The following is a 22768-nucleotide window of genomic DNA, read 5'->3' as shown; positions in this document are numbered from 1 at the left end:
GCTTTTCCTAAGCATTGTATTTCCCAGCCACACCAAATTATTTGGTGCTGGTAAGCAATATTGCACAAGAAGGTCTCAAGAGGGACATAAAGGGGAAAAGTGTTGTTTTATTGAGCAGCAATTCATGATAAAAGAATCAAGTTGAAGAGCATGAGATTAGTGGGAGAAGCATTCAAACAGAAGGCCAAGATTGGATTCAGTAAGAAATGCAGATTTGTGAAAAGCCTTAAGTAGATAATTGAACTTGGTGATGCAAAACTTTTAATGGAGTGACAGTAATACTGACCAAAAAGCTCTGAGCATATGGGAGCTATTCAGTCTCCTCAGGAAAACAAATGACATTCATCACTGAGGCACTTATAATGGGAAGGGCAGCAGCTTCCTGAAAATCAGAAACACAGCTGCCAGCTATGCAATTGTCTCAGCAGAGAGCAAACAATGCATGGAGACTGCTCATGGATGACCATGCTTGCATTGAGGCTGCTTGTACTGTGTTGTTTGGGGGAAAATAGGGAGCTTCTACATTCAAAGTTTTGAAAATGCTTTCCATCAGCAGCAAATTATATTTCAAACAGTTAAAACAGAAATAGTTCCTCTAATACAAAGTTATTAGGAAGCCTGAGCTAGGCCAGCGCAAAATCTTTCCTTCTTTCTCTAGCAGGACTTTCTTTTCCAGCTTGCTGAGAAAAAAAAAAAAAAAAAAAAAAGAAGGAAAGTCTGTGGAAACCACACATGGACCTCCAAGGAAAACTCAGTCCTTTCCCTGACTGCCCTGCATGTGCATAACTCTGCTGGCAATGCAGGGGCCAACCAAGAACCCACTCCACCTACAGGAAACAAGCACAGACCTAGCAAGGGAAAGTATATAAAGGACTGGGTTTCTCTATAGAAATCTGGTTGCAGCAACAAGCTCACTGAGGACACAAAGCTGAGAGGAGTGGCCAATACCTCCTAGTGCTGCACAGCCCTTCAGGAGGATCTTGACAGGTTGGAGAGAGGAGCAGAGAAGAACTGCCTGAAATTCAAGACAAATGCAGGGTCCTGCACCTGGGGAAGAATAACTCCATGTAAGGACAAGAGAAAATGGGCAGAAACAGAGGCATGAAGTTCCACCTGAATATGAGGAAGAATTTCTCTACTCTGTGAGTGATCAAGCATTGGACAGATTGCCCAGAGAGGTTGTGGAATCTCCCTCACTGGAGATATTCAAGAACTGTCTGGATGCAATGCTGTGTGCCATGTGCTCTAGGATGACCCTGCTTGAGCAGGGAGGTTGGACCAGATGACCTACTATGGCCCCTCCAAACCTGTCCCAACATTCTGTGATCAGGGCAGGACTTTGACTTATGGCTGCAAGAAAGCACCAAGATTACATTTTAATATTTTATAATTTCAGCTCTGAAATGGATATTAATAATCACCTAGGTTGAGGTAAGATATGGATAAAACTGATGCACCAGTTCAAGTAAGGAGAAAGGACTTACAGACTGCCCCACTTCGTGTGAGGAGCACTCAAGAGGAGACTTCCATGTTCTCATTCAGCTTTGCAGGTGATGCAGCCTTGGCAGGCAAGAGGGAAGGGATCAGAAGATGGACTGATGGTAGACCAAGGAATAATGGTAGATTTGTCTCACACAAGCACTGCAGGTGAGACCTCAGTGGATGTCGTATTCATGCCTGATTAGGTTCTTGAGCACTGCCTGGCTCATTTTTTTTCAAAGCTCTCCTTTGCAGTGGCTTCCTGCCCATTTCCCTGCTACCAAGCCAAACTGTGCTTTAAAAAAGGTCTCTTACAGATTGTCTTTATTCCTTTTAATCCAGCCGAATTATTTAGATGCTCTGGTTGAGTGTAATGAGACCTCCTCAAGAAACTCTGAATTAACTCTGAAGTGCTAATAAAAGAAAAACAAACAAAAACCTCCATGAGACAATTCCCCTAATGAATTCTGAGTCTATGAATTCTGTCAGCTAATTGATCCACTGCAGGTAAACCTGAACTACTGCAGCATGTTTCATACTCATAATGCCTAGTTATTTCAGCAAGTTAAAAAGCTGCAGCAGCAAGTTAAAAAGCTACAGCACAGTATTATTTTAAAAATTAATATTTACTAATATTTAGTTCTATAACATGCATGTTCATATTTCTAAGGAATGCCTTAGGGATCTATAACCCTATGTTATATATGATAATTACTCTTAAATTTGAAAAAGTGCAAAGGAGACACACACACAGTAGGACACTTTAGCCTCTCCAAATGACATGACCCCGAGCAGTGGGCCAAGCTGAAGTAAAGGGTACTTTCCTCTCCCTGCCCATGAGCTGTACTGCTAATGTCCTCCTTCCTCAGATCCTTACTACCCAAACAGTACTTACATAAAAATAACTGTCTCTCGTTACTTTTAAATTACTTTCATTGGCACATCATTGTAGCTACTCTGTTCTTTCTTCAGACTGGGAGAATAAGATGTACATCTGTTTTTCTGCTTCAGCAAGGATTACAGTAGTTACGAGAACGTGTTGGGGAAACTTGACATGCATTTTTGGACAATACCTGTTTAACCGTAATTCTTTTTATTTTGCATTTTCCCTGTGAGTAAACACCTAACAAGCATACCTTGGCAACCATGGACAACATTGAATGAATATGCTGCAAATCTGGCTTCAGGATTTTCACAGAGGTATCACACACCATTAGAAGTGAAGATTTACAGAACACTAGATGTGTACAGAACACTATGTACTAAATTTGGCCCCAAGACATTAGTTCATCAGTGTTTAAAGATTTATACAGTAAAGTCTTAGTGGTACTTATGTGCTGAAGTCATAACTCTGAGGAGATATTCATCCTTCAGGTAACTAAGAGCCTCAATTAACTGTGGCTCAGAAAATAGGATTTCAACTGTACTGAAGTGTGGAAGAGCTCCAGCAGATCGATTAATCAAGCCCTGCAATGAAGCTAAAAGCATGCCACAGATGTCTCCAAATACAGACTCTCAGTGCTTTCAAAAAGGATCTGGAGCCCTTGGATTTTGGTCAGTTCTGAGTCATCTGTTTTTGCTGCTTTTTTCCATCAGGATGAACATTGTCTCCCTTCCACACATTGCGGGGTAAGAAAGCACAGTCTATTTCTTATCTGCATTTTCCCCTCATTTTTGTCTCTAGCTCCTTTCCCATAGAAGGCACATCATTTCCCTGCCACTCCTTGTTTTCTTGTTCCTTTGCCCAGTTCACTTTGTACCTGCTGGCAGCCTCTGATCCCTGTCTATCTTTCAAATCTGGTCCAAAGGGAATTGGGATTCAGTAAAAAACCATGACGCCAAAAGAAGATTAAATGAATCCAATTACCAGCCTAACCCAAAGGGATGGGGAAGTACACTTCTTAGTGGTAATGCCTGTGTGTGGGCTGCCCAGAAGGTACCATTTCACAACAGAAAGGAGAAAGGTAGGGATTTCTTGGGAGGGAGTGTAGAGGGAGGTTGACTTCTCAGAGGACAAGAGAAAATATGAAGACATTGTTTAAAGAATAGCTTTCTGACTAAGGTGATCTCATGAATTCCTGTAGAACTGCAGCAAGTGGAGGCTTTCCATGTCCTGCCGCACACATAGCAGGAAATGTTACATTACGTGAACACACCTTAGCCCACAGTGACCACTCCAATTTGAGAACAGATTAAAGCAGTAGCTCTTTACTTACAGAGACCAATAGAAATGTTTTCTTTGTACCTGACAGAAGACCCCCAAGAATCATGCAAGTAGCAGACTTGAAAGATACTATGAAAAATTACGGAATCCAAACTTGACATTTACAAGTATTGAGCCCAAATCTCCCCAGCATCTCCTTCAGGCAAGGTCATGTTCTTCTCCAAGCCTGTTGCTGTAAGGCTCTTGTGCATTACCTGCTACCATTCCCTGTTTGGAAAAGCTGCCCTGAGTTCCCAACATTTGCTGATACTACTTCTCAAAAGTAGTTTTCAAAAACACCCAGCAAGAGCCCAGGTGCCCCTGATGTGGCCCCAGTACAAAGCAGAGACTTGGATGCCAGGACTCTCCTGTAGGAGCAGGCAGAGCTTCCCATCAACACTGAAGAGGAGGGAGCCAACATTATGGAAAGTCTGTCCTCAAGGAGATGGCATGTTCAGGAGCACAATCGACTCTCAAAATCTTTATCAGCCATCCTTCAGTTTTGGATGCTTAGTTGCTGGATTCACAGTTATCTTAACCTGGACAGTTGACTTCTTTCTCTGCAGTGAGAGCAGACCTGAGTTCCTAGAGCCCAGTTTTCAAAAAGTGACACAGGTTCTCACACCGTGACTTCAGGCCCAGGTCTGAGCACCTAAGAGTTCCCTGATGGGCAACTGCCTGACTCGTAAGCTCCTCCAAGCTGGGCCCCTTCGCATCAAACCGCGCACTCAAGCACAGTGCCAGGGAGCTGGGTCACAAGGATGTCTCGGGAATCCTCACACTAGACCTGATGCCACCTTGGTTCTTTTCCTACTGTTTCTGAGTTTCTTATTGCCTCTCTCCCATATCACAGAACACTAGACTGTTCTCTAGTTTGGACTGGACCATAGATATCCACTTGAAAGACGGCAAATCAACCTGCTGTATCTACATAAATTTGAATTCTATCTACAGTTGTATAGATATAGAAAGATATAGAGACACCTGCATATTTTGTACTATTTTATTTGCTGATTTGTCCTCTTTTCTCCTCTACTTGAAGGGGATGTATCTTTTTCCTTAAAACTGCCTCTTCTGACTGTGCACTTTTGTACTAAGGTGAGCTTTTACAAACAATACACTACCATTGGATTTAGCATACCTTCAACCTAGCAATCATTTATCACAGCTTCACAGAGCCTCTCTGAAAATAGATCAATTTAATATTATGTTTATACCCTTCTTCCACATTTCCTGTTGTGACTGCAGTGCGTCCAAATGACCGTGTCCTACTGAACAGTCTCCACAATAAAACCAACAGATTCATTGCTGAATACTGGAAAGAATATTCAATCTGTATTTATTAGTCAACCTAAGTGTAACACTTTGGGTTCCTTACGACGGAAAGGTCTGTATGTATGTGCACAGGGCTGCTTCAGAATATTCTAAATGCCTGAAGTCTAGGAATTTACCTTTCATAGTACAGCAAGCCCAGATCACGAAATAAAGCAATACCATAGCTTCAGACTGCTTTACAAATGTATCAGTTTATGGTTGAGACCCAACTCACACCCCTTTTCTGAGATCCAGTCTACATATTCAGCCTTCTGAAAAATTCTAAACATTTCTTGCGAATAGCAGCTAACATGCATCTGCTTCAAGATTCATGGAATGTAACTGCACTGTGTTACTACCACCTACGTCTTAACACCTGAAAAAGGAATTAAGTGTCCACCTTAGAAAAGAAAATCCTTATGAACTGCTAACTCTAATCCTAAACTCAGCAAGGATGTAAAAATACTACTCACCTCTTCACTCAACTGTCAGTCAGCACAGAAGACATTTTCCATTCTCAGCTGCAGAAAGATGGTACAGGTGCAAAAGGTCAAAGCACAATGGACAGGGGACTTGAATTTGAGTCCACACACACAGCTACTGCAGTAGAAGACAGAGCAATTTTCTTGCTTGTGTATTTGTATTTATTCAGTTTTACATGCTTCAGAAAAGAAAATGTTCCAAAACACACACAGCTCTTTGTACATATTAATTTAATTCCCAGCGACTGACAATACAATCTCATAATTGAAACATAGGCACTAACTGGCCAAGATCCTTGGCCATCCCAGAAGAGAGACAAGATAACAATGTATTCTTTTACTTGCCTCTGGAAGATGCTCTTTCCAGAATAGATAACTCAAGTTGAAGCATAATGCAGAAAGTTCATGTTCTCACTGTCAGAGCTTCTCTTTCCTTTACAAAAGCACTGATGTTTCTCTGGACAATCCAGACAGTACCTTTCACTGACCCTGAATTCCCTTTACAAAAGTATTTTTGATGGTCATGCAGGTGATTTAGGAATATGTGAAGACACAAGCATGAAGAAGGAGGAGTTGGTGGCCCAGTGTCTCCATCCAGCAGGGGTTGTGATGTACAATCTTTCCCCACTGCAGGCTCCACAAGAAAAGGCTCATGGCAGGAAGGATAAGCTACTGCAGATCCAGACTATGTTTTCAGTAACTTTGATCTTACTGCTTTGGTCAGATCAGAGACAGAAACATGATACTCAATTTCAAACAGCTTCAAGCCCGAAGATGCCTTGAGTATCTGTAATTTTACTGGCCCACTTCCATCTCCCTGTCAATATCAGCTGACTCAGTAAAACCTATCACCTCTCCTTAGAAAAGGGAATATTGAGCTGAACAGACTTCACCTGGTTTCCAGAAGAGGCTTATTTTTCAAGTCTCATAGCAGCCTAGTAGCTGAATGCTATGAAACACAGGATACCCTCAGCTGAAACATTTAAAGAGCTATTTACACCAGATGGGAGCATGTAAAAGGAAATGGTAAGACCACAACTTCCCAGCCATGAGGTTCAATTCGTTCTTAACACCTCCTATACTTAGTTTCTCTTTTGCCAAGTACCGAGCTTCCACTAATTTCTGTCAGCTTGTCAGAGGACATTTATTGAACTCTGCACCTGGTTGGAAAAACTCATTTTCCCCATGGGGCCTGTCAAGTACAACCAGAAAAGAAAACAACTATGGCTGTGTCATTCTCTGCAACATGGAGGCAAACCTGCCATCCTGGAGTCTCATCCACAGTCGAGGCTTTTCAATGGATGGATAATTTAACTGGCCTGCTTCCACTGAACTGTAACCTAAGGTTTTACCCAGCTAACATTTAGACAGGGGAGACAAGAATAAAGAGAATCTCAGAATACTTTGAGTTGGGAGGGACCCCAAAGATCAATCCAGTTCCAACCAGCCTGCCATGGGCAGGGACACCTTCCTCTGGACCAGATTGCTCAGGGCCCCATCCAACCTAGCCTTGAATGCTTCCAGGGATGGAGCATCCACAAATTCTCTGGGAAACCCGTTCCAGTCCCTCACCAGCTCTCACAGTAAAAAAGTTCTTCCTAATATCCAGTCTAAACTTACTCTCTTTCAGTTTAAAGCCATCATTCCTTGGCCTATCACTAAATGCCCTCATAAAAATTCCCTGTCCCACTCTCTTGTAGCCCTCTTTAGGTACTAGAAGGTGCTGTAAGGTTTTTCTCTCAGAAACTTCTGTTGCCTGGGCTGAACACCCCAGTTGTCTTAGTCTGTCTGCACAGGGTAGGTGCTTCAGCCCTTTAAAAAACTTGGTGGTCTTCCCTGGACTCATTCCAACATGTTGATGTCCTTCCTGTGCTGGGACCCCAGAGCTGGATGCAGCACTCCAAGCAGAGTCTTATGAGGGCAGAGGGTCCCAGCACAGACCCCTGAGGAACGCCATTTGTTCCTTGACGTCCATTGGGACTCTCAGCTATTTGACCACTACCCTTTGGATGCAACAGTCCAAACAATTCCTTATCCACTGAACAAATCCATGTCTTGCCAATTTAGAGATAAGGATGTTGTGGGGAGACCATGTCAAAGTCCAAATAAATTACATTTGCACCCTTCCACTGATGAAGTCACTCCATCACAGAAAGCCACTGGTGGTTGATCAGCCAGAACTTGCCCTTGGTGAAGCTGAGCTGGCTGTCCTGAATCACACTAGTGTGTCCTGACCCATTAATGACTGGCCACAGAGTTCCCAAACTGGCAGGGCTTTCCCAGGGTCACACTTTTCTGCACAGATCTTCATTTGTGGTGCCCTTAATACCCAACTTATGTTTTCAGCTTTCATTGTACCATCTCAAGAAAAGTTTAAAGATAACAACCAAACAACTGGTTGTTATTTTAGGAGGCACTGTTATTTAGCAGTTTTTATTTAACCAGTGAGGAACTGATCCCTCCTTTGAGCAGACACTGAGCTCTCACTGACAGAAATGCACTTCTGATAGTGACTTGTTTGTTCACCTCCAGTAATCTGCGTTACACCATTACTGCACCATGATACCATTCTAACAAATTAATTATTTGCATGACATGGTTTTACTAAATTTTGGATTTTGTATAAACATTTCATATACACATGCATACAGAGGTGCAAATTAATGAATGAATTTCAGGCACTTAACAAAGGTACCTTACAAGCTTTGTTTCCTTACAGGTTCCCATTTGTAGTTACCAGAGCCTGTGAAGGCAGCTAGAGATGGGCACATTCTGAAGACAAAAGTGGAGTTTGATCGTTCCTGATGCTATCTTTCCTACATCCTTCCAGTGCCTACTTAGAGGTGCTTAAAGCATATACAACACTGATTTATTAACCTCTATACTTTAGGTTATATAGGATAATTTCAGGTCTTATCAAACAAGATTTTTTTCTTTATTTTGCTTTCCATTCTGGGCAACAATAGGCACGCCGTACCTCTGGGCAAAATGCCAGTTTAACAAAGATGCCATTTCTCATCTGTGTGTTGGGAACTGACTTGTATTAAGATTAGAAAAGAATTCCTCAGTTTTAAGTAAAATGGTTTGATACTGCTCACACTGGATACCAAAAATAACCCTCTTCAAAAGTCCCAAATGTTAAATTCTTTTTAAACCATATTTAAAATCTGGAGCATCAGGTGGCCCATAGCAAACAGAAGCAGAGAGGAACCATATGTTTTCTTGTCCCTGTTTATGTAAGATGTTTAGGAGTTGTCATTTTCGTGCCTGTATTGTGCATCCACTATTGGCAGTCCTGGAGACACACTGGTCAACTATCCATTCTTTTTTAGATGTACAGAAACCTGCAGCATATCAGGACTTCTACCACAATCACTAGATATTAAGCAATACACTCTTGGTAGAAGGAGAAAGAATGTAAGTTTTTGTCTCCTGCTAAAACAACATAAATATCATTCCATAATATAACTAGTCTCGATACATGCAACAACAAACCCACCACATTACACATAGACCAAACAGCACTATCTGCACAACAGTTCATAGCAATGTCAAGGTGCCCAAAGTATTAACATTTTCAAGTGTGCTTGTTTTGCATAGGCTCATACAAACTTAGAAGCCAGATTACACTGCAGCTAAGCAACTCACTTCACTTATCTTCACTGTCTCTGACAGTTCCCACATCTGCAAAGATATGCAAACTTCAATATTATATATGCAAAGTGAACTTTTAAATAAATGTGCCTCAGCCAAGGCAGTGCTGCATGCATGGCACACAGATAAAAGTTTTAGCAGTGTATGTCTGTGCCTAAAAAGAAATGGAGGGTGACTTTTGATATCTCATGCTGACAGTAGTTTTCTTCGGTATTTCCTATATCTAAGTCATTCTTCTGAATCACCTACATTTAGATACTCTGCAGCACAGTACAAGATGCAAAGTTTTGCACTGCATTCACAGCATTGACAGATCTTCCTTCCTTCCTTCTCCTGCTGAGTTTACAACGACCAGTATATAAAGGAATAAGGAGCATCTTCTTATGCATGGAAGCAGCCCCCATTTAGCAGCCTTCTCTCACATTTTCCCTACTACAGCCATGGCGTGTAAAAAGTTCCAAAAGTCTGGCTAAGAGCAGACTGGATATCAGAAGATGCTGAAAAAAAGTGAAGCTCTTCTACAGAGCTGCATGAAGGCTCAGCAGTCAAAAAGCAGGGAATCTTAAGAGATCTGCTCCAACTTTCATCCTGGGAGTACTAAAACTAAACTATCCACCAGACTACAGTAGCTCTCCCAAAGCAATTCTAAAAAGCATTGAGACCGATAGATAATACAAAGAATAAAAATTTTAAGTTCCCCCCAAAGTTGCTAGATAGAACTTAAAGACTAACTAGCAAGAAAAGATGAAAGAATGTAAAAGTATGCACACGGGATGATAAATGTAGCTGGAACTAGCGGATAAGTAGAAAATTAGGAATATACATGGGGTTTTGGCAAGTTATGTAACAAGAAGCAACATGCATGCCGAAAGAAAAGTTCAAGGAATAGTCATATTGGGGCACTCAGTAACCAGGGATCCCTTTATTTGACCCTCCAGGATCATAAAAGATCTTCCAGTTGGAGGCAGATGAATGCAAATTAGTTCTAGGGAAAGTGATGTTTATGTATTAGTTAGGAAGTATATTGTAATGAATGTATAATCATGATAGAATAAATACCCTATGGTAAAGTTTCATGACACACATTCAATTAGAGGAGGTATCCTCCTAAAGTGTCCAGCACTGTAGTAAAGAATGCCTGCTTTCTAATATTTCAAATTGTGTTAGAAAATTTATTTTCTGTTGGATTTTGGTATCACTACAACAAGGAAGTGAAGCAAGTAGAAGACAGGACTAAGATGGAGAAGCAAAAGGACCTTCCTAAGACAGTGCCAAGGTGGCTACATAAATGAGCTTGTTGAGCAGCTGTGCTGCCTCACGAAGAATATGCAAACTGCTGCAAGTCTTGTAATGAACTATGCTGGCCCTAAGAGGCATAAGGGGCAAGTAGTGCAGTGAACTAACACAGGACTGATGAAACCTCTGCTTTATTACTAGGTTTGCCATGATCTGCAATGTGACCTTGGACATGTCACTCCACCTCTCAGTGCTTCTGACTGCCATCTGGCTGATTAGGCTAAACTGTTTGGTGTGAAGACTGCGTCTAATTATAGATTGGGCTGTCAGGTAGCACAAATAGTTACCTATACTGACAAAAGTCATGAGAAAAACTCAAATACAAAGAGCAACTGCATCCAGTCACTTGCAGAAGTACCAAATTAAGGTGCAGTCAAAAAAAGCTGCACAACTGAGATTCTCTTAGCACCAGTCTCATTTGCTCAGTCATCTGTGTCACACGGATTCCCAAGTTTACCAAAATGTTTCTTTCAGGGAGCCTGAAGGTGCATTTTTAAGTCAGATACAAGCATTTGTATTTAACAGCATATTCAATAAGCTTCTCTGTACAGGACTTCAGAGTGAGTAATTAAAGGAAATATTTCTTCAGTAGAGTTTCTCATTAGCAACCTAATTAGCCTTCTGAAAATAATTAACATTCCTTTCTATAAAGGGAACAGACGACCCATTACATCCCTTAGACAAGCAAAACAAATGCTGAAGGTAAGAAAGATTTGTTCAGGGAGACAGTAAGAAAGCATCCAGCAGCAGTACAAATAAAAAAGAAAAAGATGAGGCACAAATGCCTGTGAAACACGAAGACTGGACAATGCAAGTGTGTGTGCAACACTAGTATGTGCATAACTGCCTGATGTGTGCATGCAACATTCACATCGAGCATTTTCCTTCCCCTGCCTCTAGGACCTACTGGTAATCTCATCACTGAGATGCTGAAAAATTCCACCTCCAACTTGTTTTGAAAGCCAGAATAAATCATCCTTTCACAGTCAGAAACAGCTCTCTCCACAGGCAAAAATTCCCCAAGGATCATATATTTTGACTATTAAAACACTCTCAAAATGCCCATTAAAATAAAGCATGATGTAATGTCAGATACAGGGACAAGTGAATTGATGTCTATGAAGTTCACCTGCCAGGTTTCACATGGTGATGTTTGACGAGTTACCATGCCCAAAAGAGTTACACATACATTTCCTGACCAGTGCATGTTTGGTATCAGTGTGGCTGGAGAGTCACAGGCACCAGTGTTGTGGGACGTGTGCGTACATACACATGACAGAAAGCAAAGGACAGAGGTCAATATATCCCTGCCTGGCGCAGCAAGAACTGTAGTATCAATATAGTTGAATGCAGAACAACAGATAAAGGAGAAATGAGCTGAGCTTCTAAACATCTACATGTTCAGGTAACACAGTAATTGAAAAATTCATGAAAATGCAGCTGCATTTTCAGCCAGTTCCATGTTTGATACATACTTGCATTTCCCTGGCAGGAAAGCTGAACACTCATAGCTTTCAAGTGTGATTGCAGGGAGGGCAAAGCTCAGCCACACAAAAGCTTCCATAGCTACATCACTATGGAAACCACAAATCCACTGCAAGCTCTGTTTGTCTACTTCTTTTACTGATGAAAAACAAACAAAGAAAAGGTGTGCTTCCAGTTTGTCGCCTTTTTACTTTGGTCAAGACCATAGGACGGCAAACACATTTTACCTTCTTCAGAAGCAACCCTTTCTTCCTTGACAGCTCTTTGTGAAACCTACTCAGCCTCTCAACCCAGCAGGGCAGTCATTCCCCTCAGCATGCTTCTACCACTTTTTTTAGTGAGGACTCTTCAAATGCGGTCTGGGATTTTATCTTAGCCTCCAGAATTTCCCTCAGCATCTGGACTAGAACAGCTCCAAAGGTGACTCACTCTAGGGCATATCCAGCTGGCTGACATAATGAGAAGCTGAAAACTGCTCTGAACACAAGCTACAGTGTCTTGTTTTGACAGAAGTAACATTTCCTTCCTTTCCAAGAAGCTCTTTAGGAACATTAGAAGTGCTTGCAAAATGCAGTAGGGCACACTACAAGACAGCTGTAAATGCAAAGGTTGAACTTCTGTTTTAAGAAGATCATAATTTCTACAGCTATTGCTAGTTACAGGTAGCTTTCCCCACACTAAAAATCAGAATATATCTCATCAAAAACCTAATAGCTAAGAGCAACTCTGAGAGATGCAGAAGGAAAATGGGGGGAAATGCTAAAGAATCTGTAATATAGCATGGTCAGTGCAGCCCGGGTATGCAAAATGGCCTGAAGGAATCTTCATGCCAACCAATGGGAAGGAAAAAGCAAAAAAATAGTTAAAACCTCTCTGCATCTAAGGATGTGCATTCTGTGCTGAAGAACAGCCTCTGAACAAACCTTCAGCAACACCTTCTCTCACAGTGGGCACCTCTTACCTGAGCCCACAGCAGTTCATGGAAGAGATGGAGGAGAATTGAGCCTCTGCAGCTCTGTAAATCTCTGAATGCCTCTCAAATTCAACTGCCAGCTGACAATCATTACATAGATAAATGCCTACTAGTAAATGAGTTGAGAAAAAGTATGTGTTACAGGTGTTCCCAAACAGCCATTTAAATACACTCATCTTCACTAGAGCACTCTGCATGAACAGAGAAATCCTGCCTGTGCTCAAGGAACTTTTAACAGAGAATACTTAGGCTTCTCAGCAAGATGGAGCTAGGAACAAACTGACATAGTCTAAATTCTCTTACAAAAACCAAAGCTACATAAAAGATGTGGCTCTCTCACCTCCCTTTTGCAAAAGGGGCCAGAGCAGCCAGGGCTTCCATCTTGCTCCTAACTCATTGCCCTCACTTCAGAGACAATTCCAAGCTGGCATTACCAGACGTGTTCCAAGTCCATTGGTGTTCCAAGTATTCCTACCGACAGCCCATGGGATGATAAGAGGTTACTTCTGTGTCCTCAAGGATGTGACAACAATGCCCAAGCCAGTTTAATGAAGGACAGGCTCAAGAGTGGTGATGACAGTCTGCAGGGTCTTGTCCTCATGGCTTTGAAAGCAGATCTGTCTGCATCTCCAACAGACAGCATCCTGAACAGCCTGAGTAGATGGAACCTACAGGAGGTATTGGAGGAATGAATAATTCATAGTCTTGTTCTGCTGCCAATGGATCTATGTTTTCTTGTGCCCATGCGGTGCTCGGTTTTTGTTTTAACAGTAATAGGAGACTTCTACACTACATTTGATGGTTCTTGAGGACAGCAAGAAACAGCATTTGCTCTACACACAGCAATAGTACCACACACCAGAGCACTTGCCAGACACAGCTTTCTTCAGAAATACTCACGGCTGCATCACTGACATAACAGCCGGACTCATACAAAGCTCATTCCATCACCAGCTGCCTTCTCAGGAAGCTGCTGACACCTGCTTTGTTATAACATTGCAGCACTGGTCTGGACTTTGCTGCTCAAAAGATGACACTTGGTGACCAACTGAAGCCCTGTAGTCAGCTACACAATGGGCAGCACAATCACAGCTGGAGCTCTAGGCAGGAGCTGACCCTGCTTATCCATACTGTTAGCACTGCCACAATTAAGTCTTCTGCTTTCCTTCAGCAGCTGACTGGGTCTGTTTCCCAGCCTCAGAGAGGATCAGGGGTCTATCAGCAAGAATACCCAGAGGAGTGGGACAACAGAAAAGCCCAACACAGGATCTCCTGAGCACTACAACTAGGAGAAGGTAATGAGACACGTGAGACAGGACAGACTGAGGGATGATCATACTACATGTATCTGAAGTTTATACATGCAGCATGCAGATATTCAAAGTGAGTTCCCAGCTAGAAATAAAGTACTGTGCACAACCTACCCAGGAAAGCTGATCCACAATATGCAAAACAATATTGTAGCCTGAACTATGCCCCATACTGCTGACACAAAGAGGCTGTCAAAAATGCTGCAGGGTCTGGAAATTGTTCTGGTCCCACAACATCCACCCCGCTACCCAGAATCAATATAAAGTTTTGCTCTGGGATATAAATCCCCCTTCCAAATTGATTGCATTTTACACGCACTATGTGGAAGCATAACTGATTGCCACAGCATACAGGAGAGTGGCAAGATGAGGCTAAGAAGATTAGTAGAGTAACACCCTGGTGAATCAGGTGCAGAGACTGCAGTACTTGCTAGGGCCAGGAATAGATTCCTCATCATCCAACTCACACCTGTGCTTTCACAGGAGAGAGCAACCCTTTGCTCTTTACCTACTGCTCTGGTTTAGCTCAGAGAAACTGCTCCACTGTCCTGATTGTTTTAACGGCCTAAGGCTATCAGAGTATGAGGTTTTAAAGAGACAATAATACTGAAAAGTTTGGCTGTATAAATTACAAGCAATCAGAACGATGTGACTCACAGCAGACAGAAATCAAGGGTGATGTGCGCAAATGGCAATCGTACACCTCCAGAAAACAACTTGGGGTTTAAACCAATGGAAATAACTTTGCACTCTACATATTTAAATTTCAAAGGTCCCATTTACAATGCAGTCAGCTCTGTACTCAGACAACTGCTCTGTTTTTCTGGTCTAGAACTGCAGTTCCACCACTTTTACCCTCCAGACCTTACCTTTTCCGGGGAGGGATCCTGGAGCTCTCCCACTCTTTGGCCAGCTCCTAATTCACAACATCCGCAGGTAGACTAGGCTGCCTCCAGCAAGTCCAAGGAATTTCAGATGCCAGTCGTTTTCAGCCCAGGTGTGTGTGACCAACAGTTAATACAGCAACCAGACAGCCTTCCTAAACCAAAGAAGTACATTTTAATCTCAATGCAGCACAGTGCAAGAGAGGTTTTAAACACAGAACAAGCCCTGTGTATGGATAGCTTAGCTCCAGTACATTGGGCGCTGGAAGATCTGACTTCTTCAGAGCCCCCACATAGCACCTGTACCTGCCTCTTGCCCAGGGCAGCACCCAGACAGCTGCCTCTCCTTGGGTGAGGCTGAGCCTTTCTGCTCTCCACTGTCCTTCTGGATCTCAGCCACAGCAAACACACAGAGCAACTGCACTAGAGTCAGCGACCAAAGGTTCACTGCTACCATCTCAGCCAAGGTCTCAGTTAACCCTTGGAGGGCCTGCCAGAAATTGCTTTACTTCTATTTTCCCCATGAATGTCTCAATTTTTTAAGCAAGCTTCACTGCTGACACCTTTCCACCCCCATCCTATCTCTCCTAATATTGCCTCCTTATCTTCCCTGACCTCCTCTCATCCTCACTTCTCCAATCATCACACTTTTCTTCTCCCTTCCCCATTCCAGGACAGAGTGTGGACTTCATGCAAACAGGCCCTTCCCAGTGCCACCCACCCAGCACCCTAACCTGTTCCTGGGGGCACTGGCACTGGCCTCTCTGCTCCAGGGATATGACTGCCTTTCACCTCCATGTTGGGCTCAGGCAGCACAGCTGCATGATCCAGGCAGGTGGAGCCCATGACATGGGGCTCTCTTCTTCAAATGCTGACATTTGGGATGCCACATTCCTGATTTTCACAGAAGTCATGCCTCGAGGTGACAGCTTCAACACACAAGTATCCAACACCTTATTTACATCAGCCTCACAGATCTTACAATCCAAGGGTTTGTCTGTACATAGCATGTTTCTGGATTAATTGCATATGAAGAAGTTAAAACAAGGACATTTATGTGTCAGACTGTATAACAAATGAGTTCTTCATGTTATCCTAATGAATCTCAGCATTTCTGCACACCAAAATCCAAGAGGAATTCGAGAGACGTTTTCCTTGACAAACAAAACAAACCTATGCTGTTTTTATTTAGATGACACTGGACTAAAAAACCACTCCAATTAAAAATGCAGATTAAATACCTAATCCTCTCCCCAAAAAATCTTCCCAATGAGATTAATGGAGCAATGAATAGCATAAACCCACTAATTAAATCAATGTAATATGGGTATTATTGAGACACATCTAGAACTTTCTGCCTATGCCCTGAAGCTTGAATCTACTTTGGAGTCTCTCTTATAAAGAGAAATAGTTGCTATTTTACCAGCTACATATTTATATATCAGGCTGGGAAATAACTTTTTTGTTGTCTAGGTCTGGGATAAAGTGTTGCTGCATCAATGTTCCTAAAAATTATTTGCACAGAATCCATTTTCTTTATATGCATTTTGCCATCGTTGGATATTTGCCACAGATTTCTACTGAACTATTTATCAGACATATGCAAACAAAATTTCAAAAGGCATTTCCCTAGAATCACAAAAACACAGAGAATGCTTTTTACGTAGTCAGATGTACTTGTCCATAATTTTATATGTAAAAGACTGAGGAACAAAATCATACAAAATAAGCAACTGCAACACACTTCCAACTCCTTAAATGCAGAAACATGAATACTACAAAAGGCTTCAAGTCAACCTAACTTTAGAACAACACAGTCCTTCTCAGTCCATCCCTTTCCCTGGCACCAGCACTCAGGCCACCCATGGGGCTTCACCTGGAGCCAGACCAAGGAACTCATCAGCCCTCTGAATGCTACCCCATGGTACCTAAAGCTTGCTAGTTTTTCAGCTGTATCATCATCTCTCAATTTGACTCACAGCACACAGCCCAGCAGGAAGTTCCCTTTTCACAAAATACTGCATCACTTTGAACTCAGAGTGCTGGAGAAACCATACCTTTGGTTACAAATGTACCCACACTTGAAAAAAACCACTCATTGAAGAAAACCTCCATTAGTAAAGACTACGTCATAAAAGATGTGAGCAGAGCAGTAGAGCTGAAGATTTGACCTTAAGGCTCACATGATTAATACAAAGCTTAAACTGTTCAGAAAAGGTGATTTGTTTTTCGTTTTGTATATAAATGGACTTTCTGTGTCAAAATACTAACGATTCAAAATGTGTAGTGTTTCTAGTAAGGGAAAATCAAACAAAAACCCAGACAGAATAGTGTGAACATGCACTTGTATATACAAAAACAGTTAAAAACTAAAATTGTAGACTTCCCAAAACAGCACTTCCTGGAACAGCTCTGGCTGTTCCTCTGACACAAACATTCCTGGTGTCAGCAGGTTGGAGACTATACATGAGCATAATCTAGCAGTATTGCTCATCAAGTGAAAATACAAAGAAAAGCAAACGAAAAAGAAAGCAAATTCCTGACTGGAAAGTGGTTAGTTGAACATTCTTTCAACGGTCTCTTTTAGTATTTACATCCCTTCATTATTTCTACAATTATCTACAAAGAGAGCTAAGGCCCATGCAACTAACCGGTGGTAAGTTGTGCAACAGAAAAATCAAGTCACAACATTGCTCTGTGACTTATCTGGGATTCTCCTGAGAAGAAAGTGCCAAATTTGGAAACAGAAAGTGAGTCTGTGTCTTCTCAGAAACTCCCCCTGTTTTGGCAGGACTTACACAGAGGATGATACAGATTTCCCTTTTAACTGAAGTCCCACCATGTCTCTTGATGAGGACTTCTGAACCTCTTCCTACACTGGACTGAAATACTGCAGAGGGACACGTAGGACACAGTCCCTTATCTCCTGAAATGCAAATGCCTTTTGCTCCTTCTGGAACAACAGAAATGTAATTGGAAAACCTACTCCATAAAGCAACGACTTGCACTTACCCAAGGAAAACAAGTGATTTCAAGGCTATGGGCATCCTTTCCCAGATACATCTAGGTGGGTGCCCTATCTCTACTGAAAACTTCTGTCAAAGCCCTGAGAAGCACATTAGACCTCTGGAGTTTGAGATTTCTTCTAAAAGCCATGCCACCATGCAACAGCTGAAGAGGCTTGGCCAGATGCCTGCATCCCCACACAACTACAGTCTCTGCAAATGCTTTCTGTGGGTATTTGCCAAAACCAAAAATGCATTTAAATAACTTCCAAAAGTCTTTATTTTTTGCTGTTGTTATCTTGCAATATCTTTGAAAAATAAATTAAACTCAGATTTCAAACAAACACACAACTGAATTCCCTCATGCTGTCTTCCATTATTAGACTATCACTTTCTCCTCTGTGTACACTCATCCCTTCTTATGTTCCTTCCATTCTGCTTCTGCTAAGGCAATGGAAATGAACCAGCTGGATTTACATTCATATTTTCATTAATTACCCTGGCTCTCAATATTTTTGAGCCAAGGGGCCGCCATGAGTGTTTTGATACTTATCACAGCTTGCCATGCAAGTATCATCTACCTTTTAACATAAATCTCTCACCCATTTTCTTCATTTTCACAGTCTCAAGGATGAGCTCTGACCTACTTGTTGTAAGCTGTTGAACCATCAAACACTCACAGACCCACTGCCAGGAATGGTTATTTACTCATATATGCTCACATTAACTTTGAGAGCTCATCTAACTTCGTTGTTGATTTTGTTGATTTCAGGTTTGGTGAATGCTCTTCTCTAAAACTGGGGTCAAATCTGACCTCACAATATGGCAGATTAAGCAGCAGAGGAGTTAAAAAGGAGCAACTCTTACAAAACTCCACCTACACTTTCTTTATGAAGAAGTACAGCACCCATGTTATATCATGAAAGCACACTCACTGGCGTTTTGGTAATTGAAGGCAGGGTACTGTTGCCTGGCAACTTATCTGATTACCATTTTTTCAAGTATCACATGCACACTTGGATATGTTGCATAATAATGTCTCACTTTTATGCAGCCTAACCCAATGAGAAAGAAAAGAGGGGGATGGGGGCAGGAAAGCTACAAAAATTCATGCCTTTCTTTTCTGGAAAAAAAGTACAAGATAGTAGCTCAAAAGCAGGCTGAAACATTAGTATTCCTGAATTTTATTCCTGCTTTTCCTGGCTTGCTGAATGTGCTTATACAAGCATTTTACTTTATCTACTTGTCTGCAAAATGACACTAATAATACCAGCCTCACAGAGACACACTGAAAATTCATTAAGAACTGAGAGATTCTCAAATGAAAGATGCAGTGGAAGTGCTGGTGTTTGCACTTACAGCTTTTTAGTACTCCAAACGTTCCTAAGCCATGGTCCTTAAGCGTAGCAAATGTTCATCATTGTCATGACATTGTCCAGTCCTTGTTTCTCAAACCAAGGAAACTATATTTCTCGCATCAGAATGCAACATTTTCCCACTTTCTATGTCTGATATGTAGCTGGGGAAAGAAAAAATAGAACAAAAAACCTACTCCCACTGCCCCATACACAAGGCAGCATACCCCAACTTGGAGTAACTATCTAAGAGAAGGACATGGATTCTAGAAGTTGACCTTTTGCAAATCCACAGTTTATAAGGCAACATAATATGACATAATGAATTGCCTTCTTTCTATATGCACCTTAGTATCCCACTGCACAGGAAATGGCTTGGCTGCCCAGGGCACTCCTAATACCATGCTAACCTCTGTCAGCTCAAGTGGCTGAGGCTGATGGTTTGGAAAGTATCTCATCTCCATGGTAAAGTATTAAGCAGCAAAGGAAAACCAAAAGCAACAGCAGCCAAGTTCAATATTGCTAAGGAATCATGACATTACCTTCACAGCAGCTTTTCTCTCCATAGTTAGACATTCAAGCATTTTTATAAAATGTGTGCTACATCCTGAAGCTCCTGTACAAGTCCACTTCCAATTAAAAGCTTAATTGTAAGGTTTGTCTTAGAAAGAACTGCTGGATCAAAATAAATCAAATCACATGGTATCTACTGTACCACTAGGGGAAACCATACACATCTTAAAAACAACAGAAATTACAAAAGTAAATAACTCTTCTTCTGGAACTTACTAGAAGCATCCTTACCATAAACCTCTGCTGACACAAAACACAAAGAAAACACGTGGCTCAAAGTGTCCCATGGGTTAAGCAAGTCTGGCTTTGCTAGGTCAGTTAGCAGGAGAGGAAACAGCCAAATCCACTGCTATCATCAGGAACACTGTCGCAAGCAGAGAGGAATGACTACCTAGAGCTCTGCATAGACACAGCCCCAGCCAAGATTTCTCAGTCCAGATTAGGCTGGTGGAGCCAAATGATTTAGATCATGATCTGTGCATGCATTCTGAATGAAAGAAAAAAAACAAAACAGACTCCCCATTCCCAGAAGGAACTTGACAGTACATACAGCACTAGGCTAGAGCTACCCATACTAAAGACAGAGCTCCCCCCTTCAGAAGTACTTCATCATGCTCCCAGCAGAATCATGAAAACAGGACAGAGAGGTGCTCCACAGAAGTTCTTCATAAAGGCTGCATCCAATAAATGGCACACCTGAGAGCAAAGATCCAGCAAGGAAGAAGTCAAACAGCAGCTTCACCATGCTATGCTATCAACACTCACCTAGTGACTACTAATGCTTGTATCTTATGCAATGAAAGCAAGACAGCATCTGTGGTAGGGAAGATTCCCTCAGTCATTTAATCCAGCTTTGACACAAGTGTGTGAGGGCGGGGGAGTTTCAAAATAAGGTTGTGGTGAGCACTGACACCAACAAAAATCCAGAACAAAAGAAAGGGTAACATAAAACACTTCCCTATTCTATGCAATGATTAGACACCTCTGACCTAGTAACTGATAGGTATGCTCATTCAGATATGCCTACAAACAAGTCTCTAAAGCAGTCTAGCTTTTATTTCACCTCTGAGGACATGTTAACGAGCAGCATGCACCTGCAAAGCCTTTTACACTCATTTTAGCTGGACTGTAAGGTGCATAAGCTCTGGCTCACAGCAGACATTATTGGGTGTATCATTTACAGCCAGGAATGTAGCGCTCTGACTAACCAGAAAGAGAGCGTTGTTCTGAATTGGCACAGATGTTGGTATCTGCTCCTGCAGAGCCAAAGCCTTTGCCCAGTCTGGCTTTCTTTCAAGACTTCTTGTGGTCGCCTGCACAGCCACCTTACCGAGGAACTCGGGAACCATCTGGATACTCCTGCCTCATATATCATAAGGGAAATGTGAAAAGCAGACCAGTTCATTTCTGACATAGACAGCTAACCAGCCCTCTGCTCCCTCACCCAGTCTGTACTGAGCCTGCAGAGCTAAAGCAAGCAGTATGGTCAGGTGAGAAAGCCACCAGAGAATACTGAAACACATACAGGAAGCAGATCTGAGAAGAGATCATTTACAAACCTTATAAGCAAGCCACAAACAGGTAATACCTTTTATGTTGGAAAACATTAGCTAACTACGATGACGAAACGTCTTTCAAAAGAAGCAAGGAAATATACCATACTTTACCTTTCACAACAAGTAAATTTTGTTCTGAAACAGAACTCCCACTTGAATTGTTCAATTTCACTTCTTTCACTCCAGAAACAACCCAGGAACACCACTGGACACAGCCTCATCCGCAGCTACACAGGAGCACGCAGGACAGAAGTGACCGCATACAGGTTTGCTCAGGTGCCACTTCCCCATCTGCAGGGCGTGGCTCTGGCACCTGAAAGCTTAGCAAGGTACTGCAACTGCTATGTAGGTAGGAAGCGCTTCCCACAAAAGGGTGGTAAGGAGTGGGAATAAAGGCTTTTCCTACCTCCTGCTGGTAAACAATTTCTTTAAGTAATTGACCCATTTTCTAGAGAATAATTAGCCCTAAGGAATGAAGCACTGCTGCCCTTTAATTAGCATGTTGTTACCTCTCCTCTTACCATATAATAGCAGGCTGTCTGAGACTGAAAAAAGAAACAAATCAACACAACAACTTAATTTCATTTTCTTTAACATGGTATTTGTTGAAGGCAATCCAGAAACAAAGAATCCTAAGGTAAAATTTGCAACAATAAAATTTTCCATTGCTTCTATGATTTCACCATCAGAACAAGGTCTCCTCCACACCACCACTCTTTAAGCCTCTCCAATATATTTTCTCCTTTTTAAGAGCTTTTTCATTATGCTTTCCAATCATCTTCTATGAGGAAAAATTTCTTTCTGTTGTCAGACAGCTTAACAGAAAGGACTCTTTTGCCTAAAACATAGTCAAATTTCCTGCAGATAATTTTATTAAAATTTCATTAAGTTTCTTGCAACATAGCTCAACAACTTTGATAAGGACAAAAGTTCTTTAGTCTAAGGAGACTAGAGGTGCATACCATGAACAAGGAGCACAAGAAAGCAACCATAGCCAGCAAGGTAACTCCAAAACTTGCAAAGAAGGACTGGACTCTTCAAACAAGTCTCACAGAGATGATGCTTAGTGACCGATTCCACGCTGCAGAAAAAGGAGCTGCTTGGCCCCAGACTCTGTGACAAGTACGATTCTGAGGATACAAACAAGACTTGCCATCAAAGCATGTGATGATAGCAAAAAGCTGGGGTTTCTCCCCTCC

The 22768-nt window shown here is 41.9% G+C and overlaps 2 protein-coding genes across 14 annotated transcripts in view; both read right to left on the bottom strand.

Moving 5' to 3' along the window:
- RAD51B (RAD51 paralog B) overlaps positions 1-15201 on the bottom strand; it is a 403112-nt gene extending 387911 nt beyond the window's left edge. For all 6 annotated transcript variants that reach the window (XR_012580812.1, XM_074542842.1, XM_014268656.3 and 3 more), the window contains exon 1: positions 15066-15201. The gene's annotated coding sequence lies outside the window, so the exon portion shown is untranslated. The remainder of the gene's footprint in view (positions 1-15065) is intronic.
- The window catches only part of TMEM229B (transmembrane protein 229B), a 34087-nt gene that overhangs the window by 6123 nt on the left and 5196 nt on the right, over positions 1-22768 (bottom strand). Inside the window, exons 1-2 of one of the 8 annotated variants that reach the window (XM_026793458.2) lie at positions 15066-15206; positions 5470-5517 (exon numbers count right to left, since the gene is read on the bottom strand). The exons of 4 other annotated variants lie outside the window; for them this stretch is intronic. The gene's annotated coding sequence lies outside the window, so the exon portion shown is untranslated. Of the gene's footprint in view, positions 1-5469; positions 5518-13226; positions 13252-13320; positions 13555-15065; positions 15209-22768 lie in introns of those variants that run through there. 3 more of the 8 variants (XM_074542848.1, XM_074542846.1, XM_074542847.1) reach the window with 3 other exon arrangements.

The sequence above is a fragment of the Zonotrichia albicollis genome, chromosome 6 (genome assembly GCF_047830755.1).
Source record: "Zonotrichia albicollis isolate bZonAlb1 chromosome 6, bZonAlb1.hap1, whole genome shotgun sequence".
In the NCBI taxonomy this organism is placed as follows: domain Eukaryota; kingdom Metazoa; phylum Chordata; class Aves; order Passeriformes; family Passerellidae; genus Zonotrichia; species Zonotrichia albicollis.
The sequence above is the reverse complement of the archived record's forward strand: the minus strand, read 5'-3'. Positions and strand labels throughout refer to the sequence as shown.